The 21,631-nt window shown below is 38.6% G+C and overlaps 1 long non-coding RNA gene across 1 annotated transcript; it reads right to left on the bottom strand.

Annotated features, from left to right (window-relative positions):
• Nucleotides 1-726: 726 nt before the first annotated feature.
• LOC133618093 (uncharacterized) lies at nucleotides 727-4,127 on the bottom strand. Its single transcript, XR_009817106.1, has 3 exons — nucleotides 3,988-4,127; nucleotides 3,219-3,251; nucleotides 727-925 (listed from the first exon to the last, which is right to left on the bottom strand). It is a non-coding gene; the product is annotated as an uncharacterized lncRNA (long non-coding RNA).
• Nucleotides 4,128-21,631: the final 17,504 nt, after the last annotated feature.

Raw genomic sequence — 21,631 nt, 5'->3', positions numbered from 1 at the left:
TTTAGCACTTTGCAATAGTGCTACTTGCTAGATCTGTTTATTACTCAGCTTGTAAAACTTGTAGCTCAGGCTAAAGAATATGAGGTTTTGGATCATCATTTGTCCCAAAGCTCTGTTGTTTCTCATGAAGTCGCATGCGGAAATGGAAAAATACTTTCTTCAAGTTTCTGATTTGTTAGAATAGCCAACAGACTCATGGAAAGTTTTAAATTAGAGGTAAAAATATATTATATTTGAAAATAAATGTAATAAATGTTGTTTTTTTAAACCTTTTTCTTTATTCCCGTTGAGTTCTGAAGTTCTTAAAGGGGAACTGCACTTTTTTTTTTTTTTTTAATTTTGCCTATTGTTCACAATCCTTTTGAGAGACAAAAGATGACTTTCTTTTTCAATTCTAATTTGTAAAAAATTTACTTGTTCTCAGTGGCTAGCAATGCAGCTATTGGGAGCAAGAGGTAAGCTAGCAACTGCGTCAACGTTTGTGTTTGTAATGCACAACACAATGCGATAGGTCACCAATCTGTACTGATTGAAAAATATTAACAATCATATTACAGTATCCGTAAAGTATTAGCCTACATTTCATGTTTTGTTTGTACACAGCTAGCTCGACAGTGTATGTACTGTAGTTGTACTAACATATGCTGCATGTATCATGATCGATATTATAGTGACTTACTCGATAGACATTTGTCCAGCTAGCCTGGGGTAAGTTTTTTTCTGCTTTATTTTGAGTAAGGCCATTTATGTCTGCATAGCTCGGTTCCAAGTTCCACATTTGCAGTGCCAAGTCCTGCTGACCTCACTCTGTCGGCTTCCGTCTGCTCCAACGTTTGACCCTCCCCACCAGTAGTTCATCCTCTGTACATTCAGGTTCAAAAAGGTGTGAATCCTCATTTGTGGTCTTCGTTGTGTGTTACCAAGTCTGCAATGATAAGAAAACACACACGTTTATTTCCGTAGGTAGAACTAGGGCTGGGCGATATGGCCTTTTTTTTTAATATCGAGATATTTTTAGGCCATGTCACGATACACGATATATATCTCCATATTTTGCCTTAGCCTTGAATGAACACTTGATACATATAATCACAGCAGTATGATGATTCTATGTGTCTACATTAAAACATTATTGTTCATACTGCATTAATATATGCTCATTTTTTAAACTTTCATGCAGAGAGGGAAATCACAACTAAGTCAATTGACCAAAAGTGTATTTATTAAACAGTTATTAAACAGTGGCACAAACATTCACGTCATTTCAAAACAGAAAGTGCAAGATTGTCAGAGACATTTTAAAACAAGCTATTAGTGCACTTTTGTGCATGATGTCCTCAAGATGACTTATCAAAACAACACTAAATTAAAGTGTACGTTTTGTACAGAACGCCACTACAATTGTTAAAAACAAATAAAGTGCACTTTTGTGTATGATGTCACACAAGATATTTCAACAAGTGTCAAATAAAAATTAGCTGCATAATAGGTTCCTGCGGACGTTATCTCCTTCTGTTGTTGACTTATACTTATACGGTGTTGATCTGGAAATAGTTGCTTCTGCATTTTGTTGGTGTGGCACCGAACGGAGATGTTGACATGCGGAGTTTCAAGCACTCTTCATTTTCTAGCGGGTGACTTTTGAAATGATGCTACATTAGCAGTGATGCTACTTTTTGTAGCAACGCTTTTGCCGCATAAATGTTGAACATATTCCCGCTTGAAGCCAAACCACCACCAGACGATAGACCCTGTGCTGTTTTTCTTGGGAATTAAAGGCCTACTGAAATGCGATTTTCTTATTTAAACGGGGATAGCAGGTCCATTCTATGTGTCATACTTGTGCATTTCGCGATATTACCATATTTTTACTGAAAGGATTTAGTAGAGAACATCGACGATAAAGTTCGCAACTTTTGGTCGCTGATAAAAAAGCCTTGCCTGTACCGGAAGTAGCAGACGATATGCGCGTGACGTCACAGGTTGTGGAGCTCCTCACATCTGCACATTGTTTATAATCATGGCCACCAGCAGCGAGAGCGATTCGGACCGAGAAAGCGACGATTTCCCCATTAATTTGAGCGAGGATGAAAGATTCGTGGATGAGGAAAGTGAGAGTGAAGGGCTAGAGGGCAGTGGGAGCGATTCAGATAGGGAAGATGCTGTGAGAGGCGGGTGGGACCTGATATTCAGCTGGGAATGACTAAAACAGTAAATAAACACAAGACATATATATACTCTATTAGCCACAACACAACCAGACTTATATTTAATATGCCACAAATTAATCCCGCATAACAAACACCTCCCCCCTCCCGTTCATATAACCCGCCAATACAACTCAAACACCTATCAGCACATATATTTCCCCAAATTGCAAAAGATTCACCAACACAGATGTCCAGAATACTGTGGAATTTTGCGATGAAAACAGACGACTTAATAGCTGGCCACCATGCTGTCCCAAAATGTCCTCCACAATCCGTGACGTCACGCGCAGGCGTCGTCATACCGAGACGTTTTCAGTAGGATATTTTGCGCGAAATTTAAAATTGCACTTTAGTAAGCTAACCCGGCCGTATTGGCATGTGTTGCAATGTTAAGATTTCATCATTGATATATAAACTATCAGACTTCGTGGTCGGTAGTAGTGGGTTTCAGTAGACCTTTAATTCCACATACGGATATGCTAAAGGTTTTAAGTGTTGTACGTGCATACATTTCTCCTCTTTTGTTGGTAAGAATTGTTGTACATTCTTGGGTAGCAGGTTGTAGTTGGCTTTGTACATCATTTCAGCTGTTTACAAATGCACCAAATCGTTGAATTTCAATATTTTTGATTCTATAAATAAAGGGTTTGTATGTTCTCTATATCCAACATTATGTATTACATATTGTTATGAATGTGTCTGTTAATAAATAATATACTTGCAGCGTGTATATAAAAGGTTGTTTTTGAAGTTGGTTAAGAGTGATTTGAAGGCTCCATTGTTGCATCATTAGCCGCATCTTTCAAGCGTTTTTTTTTATCTTTAAAATAAATAAAAAGGATAAGTGTTGTTCTTGTCTCGCACAGGGATTGTGAACGATAGGCAAAGTTTAAAAAAAAATGCAGTTCCCCTGTATATGACTTAAATCAAATGGAATTAATAATAAACACACATATATATCCAAATGTAGCTCCACCTTTCGTCACTAGAGGGAGCCATCTGACCTACTTTCTCTGGAGCGCCTCCAAGTTGACTCATTTTCTGTGCAAAGCAAGATACAGGAGTAGATATTAGTGGCTATGTTAAATATTTTGGGGGTTTTTACACTCCACCTGCATAAAATTGGAAACACCTTTAAGTTTATTTTGTGCACAATTTCCATCCCTCTATTGTGCAACTCACACATAGACATGGTTGCCCTTGTTTCGGGTCAATTGCTTCTTTTCTGACTCCAGACTTGAGGGGACAGTCAAAAATGTGAGGGGGCTTCATGTGTACATGCTGCTCCATCATGATCCAGCACTTTTTTTCTGTGCTAACACAGTAGTAACATTGCCTTCTTCATTGAAATTCGTTAACTACAGTATGAGCCCGATTCACTAAGCTCCAAATACCATGCTCTAAACAGCGTGTGGTAATCTCAGTAAAACTAAAATAATGCTATTTGGTAACAGTAGAAGGGAAAGTCAAGCACAAATACAAATAGACAGAGTAGATATTGAAAGGGTAAAAGAAACCACAATTTGGGGTGTAGTAATTGATAATAAAATGAACAGGAAGTCTCAAGTAAAAAATATAAAACAAAGTAGCAAGAAACACGTCAATAATGAATAAAGCAAAAAATGTTCTATACCAAAAATCACTTCATATTCTGTATTGCTCACTAGTGTTACCATATCAACTCCTTTTCGGACGTGCTGTAATGAAACAACTGGAAATATGTGATGCATTACATTGTATCGTATGCATGTTCCAAATAAACTGAAGCTGAACTGACCTGAACTCCATCCATCCATCTTCTTCCGCTTATCCGAGGTCGGGTCGCGGGGGCAGCAGCCTAAGCAGGGAAGCCCAGACTTTCCTCTCCCCAAGCCACTTTGTCCAGCTCTTCCCGGGGGATCCCGAGGCGTTCCCAGGCCAGCCGGGAGACATAGTCTTCCCAACGTGTCCTGGGTCTTCCCTGTGGCCTCCTCCATGATGGCACGTGAGGCTCCGCCTCACCTGCCTGCACGTCACTGATATATACATAGATAGATATATAGATTAGGGCTGCAACAACTAATCGATTAAATCGAATAAAATCGAATAAAATCGATTAAAATCGATTAAAATCGATTAAAATCGATTATCAAAATAGTTGGCAATTAATTTAGTCATCGATTCGTTGGAACTATGCTATGCGCGTGCTTGGAGGCTTTTTGTCAGGTTCAAATACAGGACATCTGTTACACAAGACAAAAGGCAAGGAATCAAACAGAGACAGAATTCAATTTGGACTCAATTGAGGAGAGACGGCTTCAACCTGTAACCTCTTACAGTGTCTTAGCACGCTCTGACGAAGAAGGTTCTCGTCTCCTCTTTTAATTCAGATGTTCCATGTTCACGCACCAACATATGTCACAATAGGAATGGGGAGGTATGTAAAACAGTCATTGTTTTTGGTCGCTTTGAAGTCCAAGAAGAGGACTTCTCGGGCTTGGCTCTTCCTGGATCCAGCTGGGGCAGGTGTTGGAGGACAATGGACAACCCCTCCCGTCTCCTGTCCACAGTGACTTCAAGAGGGCAGCGTGTCGTAAATAGCGTTGACCAAATAGTTGGAAGAGAGTTTGTGAATTACTTCAAAGAGAGTTCGTTTAACACTTCAAAGAGAGTTCCTCCAGGAGTTGAGCACATCCTGCCATCTGTCCGTGCTGAAATCACAGTGGCGTTTCCCGAGCCTTCATCCTTTTGTTAGGCCTCGAAATACAGCATTCATAATACAACATTTCTTTTGTGATAACTTACAAACAATTATTCCAACATTTCCCCCCTGTTTATCGCAAAAACTTCCCATAATCTCCTTATCCCTAATAACTTCTTCTTGCAATTAATTTTCAGTTAATGGTTAATTTCCTTACGACAAAGTTATGTTTACACTCAGAGTTCAACATCAATTTTTCTCATCGTTACTGGGTCTGGAAACAGATCAGGAACACCATCCAGGTAGGTATCCCCATCATCAGATTCATCTTCCTTATCGTCCGCCAGGAGGTGCATCTGAACAGCTTTATCATCTGCTGGGCTAATCGCTGTGGTAATCAGACGGTTAAGCAGAGAACGCAGACAGGGAATACAACAACATCCACACAACGTCAGTATTGCTACAAACACGGCCATAGATACTAGAATTGATGATACCAAAGACTTGTATTTGCCGAAACCGTCCATCCACCCATCCCACATAGATGTATCTATGCCTGAGTGCTCTTTCATTTTACCGTTGAGGGTGCGAAGGCCTTCCAGTGCTTTGGTCAGGCTACCTTCTGCATCGGTGTTGTTTGGTATGAACGTGCAACACTGTTCACCAAATATTGCGCACACACCCCCTCTTTCCGCTAACAACATGTCCAGCGCCATACGGTTTTGAAAGGCCATAAGGGAGGTGGCGGCGAGTTGATCAGCGACTGCTTCAAGTCCGGCCTGTGTCCAATTTCCCAATCTCTGTACGTTGTAGTGGACATAGTTTATTCTGTCAACATTCTTGTTAATCGTACACCACCAGTAGACGGATGATTCAAATTCAGCTGCAACTTGATTTACCAATTTATAGTCGTCAGATACACCTCTTGGGACACCTATTGCATCGATATAAGTTGGATCTCCAACACTTTGCCAGGTCATATCACGTTTAGTTATTTTCCAATGTTTAGGTATCAAACTGTTCAGGCGTGTTAACAATTCTTGTACAAATATTGATACTTTTACTATGTGTATGCAGTTATCTGATGATACGTTTCCTAACTGTTGTACAGAGCCTTGCATGTTAATGCAGGTATAATTAGCTTTTTTCACATATTTATCAAATATTGGTTTCTGTTTTGTCTCTTTAGCTACAGGGTCAATTTTGTTTTGCTCATTACTTCAATTCAACTTTTTTTTTTTTTGACTCATCTTGAGTAATTGTCTGGGCTTACACATACAACACAATCAGTTTTTGTAGCCTTTCCCACTTGCTCCGCCATAAGGAACAAATTAATTACCAAAACAGGAACCAATTATTAACAAACTTTGACACACCATCAAATGGTATGCTTACAACTTTGTCACAGTGGAATTTGTAGTGTGCTAGTTAACATGTCCCTTTGATAACACAAATACAATTCCAAATACTTTTTTTTCCATTATATGACCTTTTTAAATACAATCCCAAATACTTTTTCCCATTACTGTTTTTCTGGCATGGGTTTTCTGGCATTTTTTTCTTCCACTAATGGGGTTACTCCGAATCCTCCCATTGCCCGTCTTCTAATACGACCTCCCCTGTGAGTGTATTTTACTTCTTGATTCTGCCAGTGGTTTGGGTTTACTATGGGTGCAGTATCATTTTGTTTCCTGAGTTCTACATTTTCCTCAGATTCCCAAGTGAACCATATTAGGGGGGCAGGGCCGACCAGTACCAATATCGTTAACCCATATGTTTATGGACCGTCTGAGCCATTGGGGTGTCATTTCTGCTGATTCACTCCTCTACCAAGGTCAGTGGTTTGGCTCAACTCTAGTCATCGTGTGCGTCCACACTATTACCAGACTTTGCTTCCCTTTCCTTATTGGATGATTCAACAGAAATGACCTTTTTACAATGTACTAAGTGCACCCAGGTTGGTCTTTCCACTATCTTTCAAATGGTGTTAGTCCTGTTGTACTTGTAATGTTAATGTACATTTTTACTAAATATTTGCATAATGCTTTTGCTACTGTCAGCACATCTGCTTTTCCTTTAGGAAATATTTCTAACTACTTTGAAAATGCATCTACTATGACCAGACAATAATGTTTTCCTTCACTCTTATTTAGTTAATTGCATAGATGTTTTATACAATTTTTTTTATAAGAATTAAACTATAGGAAGTATAGTACTTCTGTATAAGGGCATTCATATCCCTCCTGTTGAGCCATCAGTTCAACCATGGCTCAAAACTGCTGCTCACTTATACCGATTTTTCTTTGTAAGATTGGTTTATTGTCTGGACATACATAGATGTCTTTTTTGTTCAACATCATCCTCATAATTTATTTTTATTCCTTTCATTGCTTGTCTCAATATATTGGTCAACTTGTTTTTGTAGTTCTTACAGCGTTTTTCAGCATTCTCTGTTCTTGATTTGATAAACGCCTTACAAAGTCTATTTTTCTTTTTACATGCATTTTTCAAACTGTTTATCATCCAAAGTGCATTATTTTGCCTTTGTTTAGATCTGCATGGAACCTCAGGACAATGCTTGTTATACATATTACTTTATGCATTTTTTAAGTAATGTTTTAAACTCACTTAACTGTCTATATGCTACTTAATCTATACTTTTAAACTCTGAATTTACATTCTTCCCATAATCTAACTTAAGAATGTTATACTACACTTCAAAGTTAAACCTACTTTAAATTTACATGTAATAGATTCACTTCCACACCTCCCCCACTGCGCCACGCACACACACACACACACACACACACACACGGTGGTGTGTAAGTGGTGAGTGCACTCTTAAGGGCAAAGGTCAGCAACACTTGAAGAGATTTCTCTTTTTTTTTTTTCTCTCTCTTTCCTCAGCTAATAACCATGTAACCCACTTTATCATTTTATCATACTATACATCTCAACTCTTATTATAGTTATTAATCTAGGTTTTTATTTGTTCCATTATTGAATTATACATATATATATTTGTATATATAAAAGCGCTCTTTATATATCCAAACATACATGTATATCTTCAGTCTACCTTTTCTTCATCTCTTATTTCAATACCCCCATTATCTCTCTTTCTCTCTCGCATTAGTTTATTTCATTTTGCATTAATTCTTATTGATTTTTCCCCATTTCTTCATTTATTTTTACTTTTCTCTCACGTTAGCACTTTGAGATTATTCTCCTATTTGCTTTTTCCTAACTGGCCCTGTTTCATAATCTTCTGTTCTATGAAACATTAGCTTTTTTTTCTCTCTTAGCCCTTTCTTTTGCCTCTTCTCTTCCTTTTATTTTCCTTTCTTCCTGCTCTTCCTTTTTTTTTTTCTGTCTTTCTCCGTCTTTTCTATTTTGAGCCATTCTCATCCAGCACCCCGTGTGGTCCCACCCCATTCTGGCTAGCTTTTTTCTGTTACTTCCGCATTTTTCTATTATTGATTCTCGCAACTTTAGAATATCACCTACTTTGAGGCATCCGGTAAATTTATGTTTTGATATCCAGTCATCGAGAAATTTCAGTAAATCTGGGTTTGTTATTTCTACCGCTTTCCAGTCTTTACATTTTAACTCGTCTTTTGGACTAACCTTTGGTTTACTTGTCCCTTTCCCCATTTTGTAAATTTGGAGTAATCCGTCGCCCCCTACAGAGCCGAAAACTTATAAGGATTACTTTTGTTTTTGTTGTAAGATAGTGGTTTAATTTATTATTGTGGTACACGTCGCTTCTACTGGAGATGGTTCCCCAGTGGAGGTGTCTTGCCTAGAGCATCCACAATAACCCACTATTTACTTCTCACAACTTTCATATGGAGTGATAGCCTAATGGCGATTACTCCCACACACTCTCACATTCACACCTTTCAGTATATTGATCTACGGAAATTTCAATGTATATTACATGCGGACTCCGTCGCCCTCCAGGTTATTGTTTTTTCACGGACAAAATTCAGTTTTTTATTCTGAATAGACCATTTTAGGTCTGTTGGACTCCGACGTCCCCAGGATAATGGTTCACGGATATTTCAAATTATTGTGGGCTCCGACACCCCCTAGTATGTTTGTTTATGGATATTACGGATTCCAGTTTTCGCGGTTCCGTTTACCTGCAGTCTTTTGGCCTCTTCAGTTTTTATCTTAATTCAGTTTTTATTTAAAATTTTAATACTCACGGACGTTGGACTCCGACGTCCCTCTAATTTGGCCTTTTTACCTGTTAGAGCCTAGGATTTACAGGGTTTGTCTATGCGTCGTAACCCTCAGTCACACGCTTCTTCTTAGTCGTTTCTTTCTTCGTCAATTTAAAACGTACTCACTGCTCTCTGCCTTCCTTCCTCTTGTCCTTGGATTTCCGTCAGTCTTTCAATTCCAGCCCGAAATGAAGAAAAAGCAGTTCCTCAATCAGGATTTGGTTGCCATGGTCCTCTGGTTTCACTCACTCATGCTGGAATCGTCAGACGTGTTGGAATCCGGCTCGAAGGACCAATTAGATGTCAGGTTCAAATACAGGACATCTGTTACACAAGACAAAAGGCAAGGAATCAAACAGAGACAGAATTCAATTTGGACTCAATTGAGGAGAGACGGCTTCAACCTGTAACCTCTTACAGTGTCTTAGCACGCTCTGACGAAGAAGGTTCTCGTCTCCTCTTTTAATTCAGATGTTCCATGTTCACGCACCAACATATGTCACAATAGGAATGGGGAGGTATGTAAAACAGTCATTGTTTTTGGTCGCTTTGAAGTCCAAGAAGAGGACTTCTCGGGCTTGGCTCTTCCTGGATCCAGCTGGGGCAGGTGTTGGAGGACAATGGACAACCCCTCCCGTCTCCTGTCCACAGTGACTTCAAGAGGGCAGCGTGTCGTAAATAGCGTTGACCAAATAGTTGGAAGAGCGTTTGTGAATTACTTCAAAGAGAGTTCGTTTAACACTTCAAAGAGAGTTCCTCCAGGAGTTGAGCACATCCTGCCATCTGTCCGTGCTGAAATCACAGTGGCGTTTCCCGAGCCTTCATCCTTTTGTTAGGCCTCGAAATACAGCATTCATAATACAACATTTCTTTTGTGATAACTTACAAACAATTATTCCAACACTTTTTTTGTTTGTTTTTTGTTTTTTGTTTTTGTTTTTTGTTTTATAAACCTTTATTTATAAACTGCAACATTTACAAACAGCTGAGAAACAATATTCAAAATAAGTACAAATACAGTACAAAACAGCTCCAGGGCGGCACTGAGGCTACGTCTCATGAGGTGGAGGTAAGCTCGCCAATGATGTGTCATGTGCAGCTCACGTGACGACGCCGTCTCCTTTGCGGAAACATTCGAAAAATGGCGCAGGAAAACAGTACAGATAGTTCAGCGGAAAAACATCTTGAGGTTATTGCTTCAGTGGAGAAAAGTGTACGACCTAAGTCGTCAAAAGTGTGGGAACACTTCTCTTTAAAGACTTCAAAGAAGAGCGTTTCCTGCAAAATGGCACGGAAGTACAACATTGCTTCAGGAGCACCTGAAGAGGAAACATGTTAGAGCCATGGATGAAGGGAAGAACTCACAGTACGTAACTTTTTAAGTCCATAGTTGCAACAGGCATTCATGAGTTCAGCTTTTTTGTGAGTAACGTTAACGTTATGCCTTTGTTGCAACGCGGGGCTGATAATGTGTCTCCGGCACATTTGACTCCGTTTTGAGAGAGAAAACGTTACCAATTTCAAAATAAACGTAACGGACAGAAATATCTCAGGTTGGTTTCATAATGGATCAATGTAGTCGGCCCGATAAAGCTATATAAATCTATTTAGATTTGAGTGACGCTTTAGTATAACTAAACGTTATGAAGGCGCTGGAATATTTCATGCTATTATTCAGAGAGAGCCTAAAATGAATCTTTTATTATTCACAACAGAAACGTGTACAATATCTGATTCAGTTCTGATCTGATGAGATACATTTCTGTGTTATTATTGCTGTATGCTGCATCCCCAATGTCCAAAACATGGTGCCAGTATGCTGTTTTTTTTCAATAAAATACTGGAAAGGATAGAAATGTAGTTTGTCTCTTTTATCCGATTATTAATCGATTAATCGAAGTAATAATCGACAGATTAATCGATTATCAAATTAATCGTTATTTGCAGCCCTAATATAGATAGATAGATAAACCGGCCCCCAGACACATTTTTTTCTAAGAATTTGGCCCCCCGAGTCAAAATAATTGCCCAGGCCTGATGTAGACATTTACAGCGTGAGGAAGCTTACATTGACGCAAATAATGGTAGCCTCCATATTTGTTTACATTACCGTTTAAACAGGAATAGCAACTGTGTGTGAATGTGTGTGAATGGGTGAATGTGCAAATAGCGTAAAAGCGTTTTGAGTACCTTGAAGGTAGAAAAGCGCTATACAAGTATAACCCATTTACCACTTATTTACCATTAAATGTAGGGTCACGGCAGATTCACAGGAGTGGAAGTCAGTTGTGTTGCTAGGGAACACATTGGTGGACAACAACAGTAGGAAGCTAAGATAGGGAAAAAAGGTAGAAGACGATGAGGAAGAAAAAAGAAAACAAAATCTGCAATTGTGGAAGATAATCCAAATTTAGCATATTTCTCATTCAAAAATCTTCAAATATTATACTGTGACAAACCCGCTTACCGGGTACATGCAAAACTGATCTCACACACACACACACACACACACACACACACACACACACACACACACACACACACACACACACACACACACACACACACACACACACATTACTGTATTTGTTACCCTCTTGAGACCTCCGAAAAATGCCTACCTCTGTAGGACCACCCTTACTAGCTATTATACGATTTGTATTTACAACATTAATAATATATACGTACTATCCAAATATAAAAAAAACTTGTGAAAAATTAGTTTGAATTTTACAAGAAAAAGGTCACAGTTTCACAAGAAAAACTTAGAATTTTGGCAGTATTATAATAAAAGTCGTCATTTTACTCAACACAAGTCCACATTTTACAAGAAAAACCTAACGTGTGCAATAATATGATAAAAGTTGGAATTTTCTTACATAACAGTCGCAATTTTACAAGAAAAGCTTAACATTTTGGCAATTTTATGAAGAGTCGTAATTTTACTTGACAAAAGGCACAATTTAATAAGGACACTTAAACATATTGGCAATATTATGATAATAATCTGAATTTTTACTTGGCAAAATGATGACTTAAATCATAATTTCATTCAAAGAATTTACAAGAACAAAAAAATTGGCAATATTGTGATGAAAGTCGGAATTTTATATGACGCGTCACCATTTTGCATTAAAAAGTAATCATTTTACATAAAAAAGTCATCATTTTACAAGAAAATATTGCAATTTAACAGAATCAGAAAGAATATGAGAAATTGTTCCCAATTTTAAAAGAAAAAAGTCGACACATTGTGAGAAAAAGACTGCTTTAGTTCATTTATTTATTTAAAAAAAATGTTGTTTGTAATTGTTTTTTAATGTTTATTATTTACTTCAAGTTAATACAGTATGTCCCTATGTACACATATATATATATATATATATATATATATATATATATATATATATATATATATTTTTTTTTTTTTTTAAATATATTTTTTTAATCAATTTTGGCCAAAGGGGGCGCATTTCAATTTCTTACACACACTTGTTATTTCATATGTTGACCAGAGGGAGAGCACTTTTAAAACCGACACAGTCAATTTGAAAAATCCCTCCTTTTTGGGACCACCCTAATTTTGATAGATTTCACCGCCGGAGGTGCAAATGAGATCGCTATTTTTTGTTTTTTGTGATGTGCTTAAGGCTGTTGACACACAGACCACAGATGGCCCCTGTGCCGCACTTTGGGTAACCCAGCGGTAGAAGCTAACTGTTAGTGGCCACTATAGTCTTAGTACCGTAGTGTATTTGTTCATCCTATGGTCACATATGGGACGCGGGTTGTCTTACGTCAGCACCAGAAGTCGTAAAATCAGCTGTTCACCTGGCGGGTTTTTTCGGGGATCAATAGGGAAATCCTTCTTTAGCTGCCATCTTGTTTTATCATATATTGCTGCCTTTGCACCTGTCAATGTTTACTTTTGTATGCACATTAAATCAACAAAAAATCCTGACTTTGGAGCAATGTTCACAGACTCTAGTATTTGGCTCTCTATTCTCTATCGGATACAATGGTTTTCCGTATTGGGACCATGATTTCCTATGATGTCCTAACTTGTTCACCGGTCCTTATATGGAAGGTACTTTTCCTTGTTAATGTCTCAAGAAGGGTAGAAATACAAGAACACACACACACACACACACACACACACACACACAGACAAAACGTAATCTCATGTTCCCCACCATTACCATCTCAATGAAGCTAAATATAGTCCAGTCACCCCCTCTACAGCCCTGGCCCCTTCATCTGGTCACATCAATAGGTTGCTCTTTGTTCTAGATTTGTGTGTTTGGGCAAGCTTTCCCTTGTCACTGTCAAATTTTGCACACCAATAACATCCACTTATTTTTTGGGGAACTTCATAAATTCTGAATGATTTCCAGTGGATGGTGTTGTTTATTTTAACCAGTATGCACAGAGTAAATGAACGTGCTTATTGGAACCATCCATGCATCCATTTTGTAACGCTTATTTCCTTCGGTGGAGCGGGGGGCACTGAAGCCTATCTCAGCTACAATCGGGCGGAAGGCGGGGTGCGGAAGGCGGTGTACACCTTGGACAAGTCGCCATCTCATCGCAGGGCCAACACAGATAGACAGACAACATTCACACTCACATTCACACACTAGGGCCAATTTAGTGGTGCCAATCAACCTATCCCCAGGTGCATGTCTTTGGAGGTGGGAGGAAGCCGGAGTACCCGGAAGGACGCAGTCACGGGAAGAACATGCAAACTACACACAGAAAGATCCCGAGCGCAGGATCGAACCCAGTACCTTCGTATTGGACCCGTTTAGCACAATATTTTCTGTGCCACTATTTAACTTACAAATTGTTCCAATTAGGGATTCATGCCGATATAATATGTTTCCCCATTGTAAAGCCTTGATTGACTCTAAAAGCAATGTTTTTAAGCAACATTTGAACATTCCTAACTAACATCCAAATGTAAATGCAATCTTACTTGGAGGGGAGGGAACAGGTGGTAGAGGTGAACGGTATTGTGTCCCCCCCACCCTCCCTCTCAGTAAGCTGTGGAGTCCCCCAAGGCAGTATATTAGGGCCTTTACTGTTCCTAATATACATAAATGACTTGTCATCAGCATGCGACTGTGAATTGTTCTTGACAAGTCACAGGTGGAGAAAATCCTCAGTGCTGAACTCTGTAGAATTTGCACCTGGCTCGCTGACAACAAGCTATCCATACACTTGGGTGAAACGGAATCCATCCTGTTTGGGTCCCACATCAACCTTAAGAAAGTCAATGACTTCACTATAAAAGTGGGTGACATTGTTATCACCAGGAAAGATGAGGTCATCGACCTAGGTTCCATTCTAGAGGCTAATCTTTCCTGTGATAAAATGGCAACCAAGGTAATCAAAAAGGTCAACCAACAAACGAGATTTCTCTATAGAATCTCCTCTCTAGTCAACAAAAGCACCATGAGGATTCTAGCGGGAACTCTCGTTCAACCCTTTTTCGATTACGCATGAACTTCCTGGTACCCTAGCACCTCCAAAACCCTCAAATCTAGACTCCAAACATCCCAGAACAAGCTAGTCAGATTACTTCTAGACCTCCACCCCAGATCACACCTCACTCCCACCCACTTTTTCAAAGTGGGCTGGCTCAGGGTGGAGGACAGAGTAAAAGAACTTGCACTGAGCCTAGTCTATAAAATCCGCTACACCTCCCTGATACCGAAGTACATGTCAAACTACTTCCAGAACATAAATGACCGCCATAACCACAACACCAGGGGGAGCTCCACTAACCACGTTAAACCCAGATTGCGATCTAACAAAGGTCTTAACTCATTCTCTTTCTATGCCACATCAATGTGGAATGCACTCCCAACAGGTGTAAAAGAAAGGGCATCTCTATCCTCCTTCAAAACCGCAACAAAAGTACACCTCCAGGCAACTTCAACCCTAAACTAACACCCTCCCCGGATTGTTAATAATCAAATGTAAATAATCAAATGTAGATACTTTTTCTTATGCTTTCTGATCTCTCTCTCTCTCTCTTTCTCTCTCTATGTCCACTACTTGCTGTACATATCCTACCAAGTCAGACCTACACTGTTTCAATGTCCATTTCTCTGTTCTCAATTGTTGATGACTGAAGTGATGATAACAACCAAACTTAACCCCCCTCCCCCCTCCATATCCCACACCCCGGATTGTAAATAATGTAAATAATTCAATGTATATACCCTGATGATTATCTTGTGTGATGACTGTATTATGATGATAGTATATATCTGATAGTATATATATCTGTATCATGAATCAATTTAAGTGTACCCCGACTTAAACAAGTTGACATACTTATTCGGGTGTTACCATTTAGTGGTGAATTGTACGGAATATGTACTTCACTGTGGAACCTACTAATAAAAGTCTCAATCAATCAACAAGGTGAGGTTGACACCTAGGTACCCACAGGGGTTCGGCAATCGTCACAGGGGGAACGTGAATTGGTCTGAACACTTATAGTATGCATTGCACTTGAACACCTCATCTTTGGACTTGTATTGTTTTCCTGTGTTTTGGTATTTAGTTCCTGTCCAGCGCTCTTACAAGGGTGTCAAACTGGTTTCCATTGAGGGCCACATGGCAGTTATGGCTGCCACCAGAGGGCTGTTTGTAACAGAATAATGTATGAATTTGCCTCTGGATTTCATTATTAATTATATAAATTGTTTTAAGTAGGCTGTCGATTTTACAGTAAAAACTTTACATTTACACATTTTACAGTAAAATATTGTGTTTTTTTTTTAATTGTTACAACATTTTATGGTAAATGGAAAAATAGTACCACTGTTTACGGAAAAAGCTGGCAGCTTCGTTACCGGAATTTCTGTGTTAAATTGACATTGGTTTTTACAACATTATATTGTTAATGGAAAAACAGTACAAGTTCTTTTTTTATTCTGGCAACTTAGCTGCCAGTTTTTCTACCATAAAAACAAATGTACCGTCTTTCCATTTACAGTAATACACCGTCAAAAACAACAACCGTAGATTTTACATTTAAAAACTGGCATCTCAGTCAACAGAATTTTGACACAAAAAGCAGTAGTAATGTTTTTCAATTTATAGTAACAACGTAAATTAATTTGATGGGTAGTTTGCTGTAAAGTTAAGTATTTTCATTTCTTTTTTTCTTTTTTTTTACAAAAACATGTTTGGAAAGTATGATAATATACTGTAATATTTGTTGCAATATTGGATACTATTAAAGTTTAAAAGGCATGCGATTTTAGACTAGACTTCCTTTTTATTGTCATTCAAAATTTTAACTTTACAGTACAGATAAGAATGAAATTTTGTTGCATTAGCTCATGATAGTGCAGGATAAAAAAGCAATAAGGTGCATATATAAATAAATATATTACTGTACAGATAAATATATTGCACTTTTGCATATGCATCCACGTTTATAGATGTATGTTATATTGTCTTTATATTCCAGCGAGTTAATCCATTTTTGGGAGGAATTGAGGGGATTATTTTATTTAAGCAGTACATATATTTTTTCTAGGGCTGCGAATCTTTGGGTGTCCCACGATTCGATTCAATATCGATTCTTGGGGTCACAATTCGATTCAAAATCGATTTTTTTCGATTCAACGCGATTCTCGAGTCAAAAACGATAGTTTTCAGATTCAAAACAATTCTCTATTCATTCAATACATAGGATTTCAGCAAGATCTACCCCAGTCTGCTGACATGCAAGCAGAGTAGTAAATTTTTGTAAAAAGCTTTAATAATTGTAAAGGACAATGTTTTATCAACTGATTGCAATAATGTAAATTTGTTTTAACTATTAAATGAACCAAAAATATGACTTATTTTATCTTTGTGAAAATATTGGACACAGTGTGTTGTCAAGCTTATGAGATGGGATGCAAGTGTAAGCCACTGTGACACTATTGTTCTTTTTTTTATTTTTTTTTATAAATGTCCAATGATAATGTCAATGAGGGATTTTTAATCACTGCTATGTTGAAATTGTAACTAATATTGATACTGTTGTTGATGATATACATTTTGGTTTCACTACTTTTGGTTCGTTCTGTGTCGTGTTTGTGTCTCCTCTCAATTGCTCTGTTTATTGCAGTTCTGAGTGTTGCTGGGTCGGGTTTGGTTTTGGAATTTGATTGCATTGTTATGGTATTGCTGTGTATTGTTTTGTTGGATTGATTAATTAAAAAAAGAAAAAAAAGAAAAAAAATGAAAAAATAAAATAAGAAAAAAAGCTTTTTTTAAAAATGAGAATCGATTCTGAATCGCACAACGTGAGAATCGCGATTCGAATTCGAATCGATTTTTTCCCACACCCCTAATTTTTTCTGTCAAAATGAAAAAAATCAATTACATTTAGTGAGAAAATATGAAGTACTTTGACACATATAACTTCCAGGTGTTTGCGGGCCAGATAGAATAATGAGCCTTGAGTTTGACACCTGTGGTCTACACTCTCAGCCACTTTACCTCTGCCACACTATTTCTCTCTCCTGTCCATGGGAAGCTAATCGGGTGGCTTCCTAAGCCAGCGTTATCGGTCGGACGGCGCTGGTTTATTGTATTTTGTTGGTTCTTAGCGCAACTCCACGTCATGCTGTATTCGGTGCTTCTTATCCCTCACGCTGTTCTATGCTGGTACGTTTTTTGCCTTTGCATGTTCCTTGTTTGGCTATTTGTTAGTTTAGTTTTTTGACTTATCCATGGACCTACAGGCAGGCCAGTCTAGTACCCGCACTCTTTTACTACGAAGCCACGCTGTTGTAACACGTGCAGAATGTGGCTTGGCATTGTCTTGCTGAAATAAGCAGGGGCGTGAAAAATACGTTGCTTGGATGGCAACATATGTTGCTCCAAAACCTGTATGTACCTTTCAGCATTAATGGTGCCTTCACAGATGTGTAAGTTACCCATGCCTTGGGCACTGATACACCCCCATACCATCACAGATGCTGGCTTTTAAACTTTGCGCCTAGCACAATCCGGATGGTTCTTTTCCTCTTTTGTCCAAAGGACACGACTTCCACAATTTCCAAAAACAATTTGAAATGTGGACTCGTCAGACCACAGAACACTTTTCCACTTTGCATCAGTCCATCTTAGATGAGCTCGGGCCCAGCGAAGCCGTCAGCATTTCTGGGTGTTGTTGATAAATGGCTTTTGCTTTGCATAATAGAGTTTTAACTTGCACTTACAGATGTAGCGACGAACTGTGTGGTGATATCCTTACACATTGATGTTGCTTTTAGATGCAGTACCGCGTGAGGGATCGTAGGTCCGTAATATCATCGCTTGCGAGCAGTGATTTCTCTAGATTCCTTGAACCTTTTGATGATATAACGGACCGTAGATGGTGAAATCCCTAAATTCCTTGCAATAGCTTGTTGAAAAATGTTGTTCTTAAACTGTTACAATTTGCTCACGCATTTGTTCACAAAGTGGTGACCCTTGCCCTATCCTTGTTTGTGAATGACTGAGCATTTCATGGAAGCTGCTTTTATACCCAATCATGGCACCCACCTGTTCCCAATTAGCCTGTTCACCTGTGGGATGGTCCAAAAAAGTGTTTGATGACCTTTCCTCAACTTTCTCAGTCTTTTTTGCCACTTGTGCCAGCTTTTTTGAAACATGTTGCAGGCATCAATTTCCAGAAGAGCTAATATTTGAAAAAAGTAACAAAGTTTACAAGTTCAAACATTAAGTATCTTGTCTTTGCAGTCTAGTCAATTGAATACAAGTTGAAAAGGATTTGCAAATCATTGTATTCTGTTTGTCAGAGTTTGTAGGTGCCGAACCCCAAGATGCAGAGAAGGCGGAAGGCATTGTGCGGGAAAACAAGATTTAATGTTTATAAAATAAAGGAAAAAACACAAACCAGGAACTAGGAACAGGAAACAGGATGCCAGGGAAACAAGAACTGGAAGACGAGGAACAAAAAGACAGCAGACTACAAACAGCTACAGAATATAGCTTACCGCTACCGCATCCAGCTACACTGACAACGACAAGTAGAAATGACAATGATCCAGCACTGACTGGATGGGCAGGCAGGTTTAAATAGCAGCTGGCTGATTGACACCAGGTGTGGCCAGGTGCCAATCAGCCACAGCTGAGGGGACACAGCACTCAGGGAGACAAGTAGGAAATAAAGACAAAATACAAGTGCTGGACAGAAAACTAAGACAAACGCAGAGAAAAAACTAAAACACAGTCAAACTGTCAGGGACAAGCCTGACACTGTTTTTATTTACGATTTACACAACGTGCCAACTTCACTGGTTTTGGGTTTTGTAATATTATTATTATTATTATTATTATTATTATTATTATTGTGCGCTAGGGGACTAAGAACGCAGTTTTCCCTTTGTGACGACATTTTCCCAACACTTAGGAAGTTAGACATTTCCAACCTCGAATCGAAGAAGTGCATTGGAACACCTCTCAAAGTCAGAATTCCAAGTGTGAACTGAGCATCACTGCTAGTTTTCAAGGTTGAAGTACTTCTAACGTTAAAAAGACATGTTTATTGAGGTCGTCAGCTGTGTTGTTTTTTTTTATACTATTGACGGGCTGGAGCGCTTTGAGGTTGGACCTCGTAACCTCCAAGTTGGAAAAGTTCTGCTTCTGGGCTGTTTGAAAATTCAACAATCAATCAAAGCTTGGATCAGCATTGGTAAATCGGCAGTCACGTCCTTCCCAATGCCCAACCCACCAGAAAAATATTCAAGAAGATCGTAGCATGTGGAAGAAAGTTATGACTGTTAAAATGTTCCACCACGGGCGATACTAGTGTCAATATCAACGTGTGGTTGTGATCACACCCCAACCTTAAAGTTTGGAAGGAGATCCGATCATCTAAAGGGCAGTAATGACAGTTTGATGGTTGGCGAGAAGCTGTTTTTGCCACCATGCTCCACCCACTACGAATGGATACGAATAGGTTCTGACAGATCCAGCACTTTGGAATGTCATTGCATTTGTACCAATTCTGATCCAATTGAAGATATGAATTTGTGGAGCTGAGTTATAAAATAATTTTGTAGGCTGATCAGATCAAACTTTGGCACAATGCCATGCCCACATCCTTTAACATGTCTAGTATCTGATATTTCTAGTATCTGTCTGTTTTTGGCCTAAAAATGGCGGAATGAAACCAAGATGGCCAACTTATGTTTTTTTCTCCAGATATGGGTTCTTGAGAATTGTACCTATCATTAGACTTAGACTTAGACTTAGACCATACTTGCCAACCTTGAGACCTCCGATTTCGGGAGGTGGGGGGGCGTGGTTGGGGGGGAGCGTGGTTGGGGGCGTGGTTAAGAGGGGAGGAGTATATTTACAGCTAGAATTCACCAAGTCAAGTATTTCATATATATATATATATATATATATATATATATATATATATATATATATATATATATATATATATATATATATATATATATATATATATATCAGTGACGTGCAGTCACTAGAGGCAGGTGAGGCGGGGCCTCACCTGCCATCATGGAAAGAAATTTTTTTTTAAAAGAAACAAATATATATTAAATTGTTAAATGTATCCAGTGATTATACTATAAAATTATTTTCCATTTAACTTCACCAGTTTTAGATTATTTTTATTCAAAATCGCTGAATTTTCACATTTGCCGTTCAAATACTGAGAAGAGACGGTGCGGTGAACAGCAGCCAGTCGAGGCACGTCACTCAGTGTCTCACCATGGACGGACTCGGCTAACTGCTGATTTGCTGTGTAGTGAGACCGTATTGCTATATGAATTATATTATACATTTCCATAGTTTAGTTAGCTGAGGTATATAATGTACAGTGTATTTTGTCAACAACTGTATGTGTGTAGCGTATTTCTTGTGATGAGCGATCATAAAACGGCTGCAAAAGACGCACTGGCTGAGGCTCCAGTAGCCCCGCCTCCTGCACCCCCGCCGTAGAATGCACGGCAACCCCTGATGGGAGTGTTATATCAACTAAAGCCCACACTTAAACTTTCCACGTGCAGGATTGAATCTATTTAAAAAAGTTATTTCATAAGAAGCCAAAAAGTGCAAAAACAATAATGTTGGTGTTGGAGGAGTTGCGAATGACTGCTGGGCCACAACATTAGGTACACCTGCAGACTGCAGGTGTACCTAATTCACAACTCCTCCAACACAAACATTATTGTTTTTGCACTTTTTGGCTTCTTATTAAATAACTTTTGTAACCTATCTTTATGGGCTTTCCTCTTTGTGATGTTAAGTTCCTGTTATGCGCTGTTATACAGTATATGCCTTGAGCTCTTTTTTTGAAGGCGCTAAGAGCGGAAGTGATGACACGTTGGAGTGGAGCGGAAGTTTTTGAAAGAAGGTAAATAAAGTGGTCCTCGTGTAAACTGGAGCCTCCGTGTTTGTTATTTTGTAGTTTCATACAGTATAGGCGACATTTATAAACCCTCGGTTACACTTTTTTA

This window comes from Nerophis lumbriciformis, linkage group LG18 (genome assembly GCF_033978685.3).
Source record: "Nerophis lumbriciformis linkage group LG18, RoL_Nlum_v2.1, whole genome shotgun sequence".
Lineage (NCBI taxonomy): Eukaryota > Metazoa > Chordata > Actinopteri > Syngnathiformes > Syngnathidae > Nerophis > Nerophis lumbriciformis.
The sequence above is the reverse complement of the archived record's forward strand: the minus strand, read 5'-3'. Positions and strand labels throughout refer to the sequence as shown.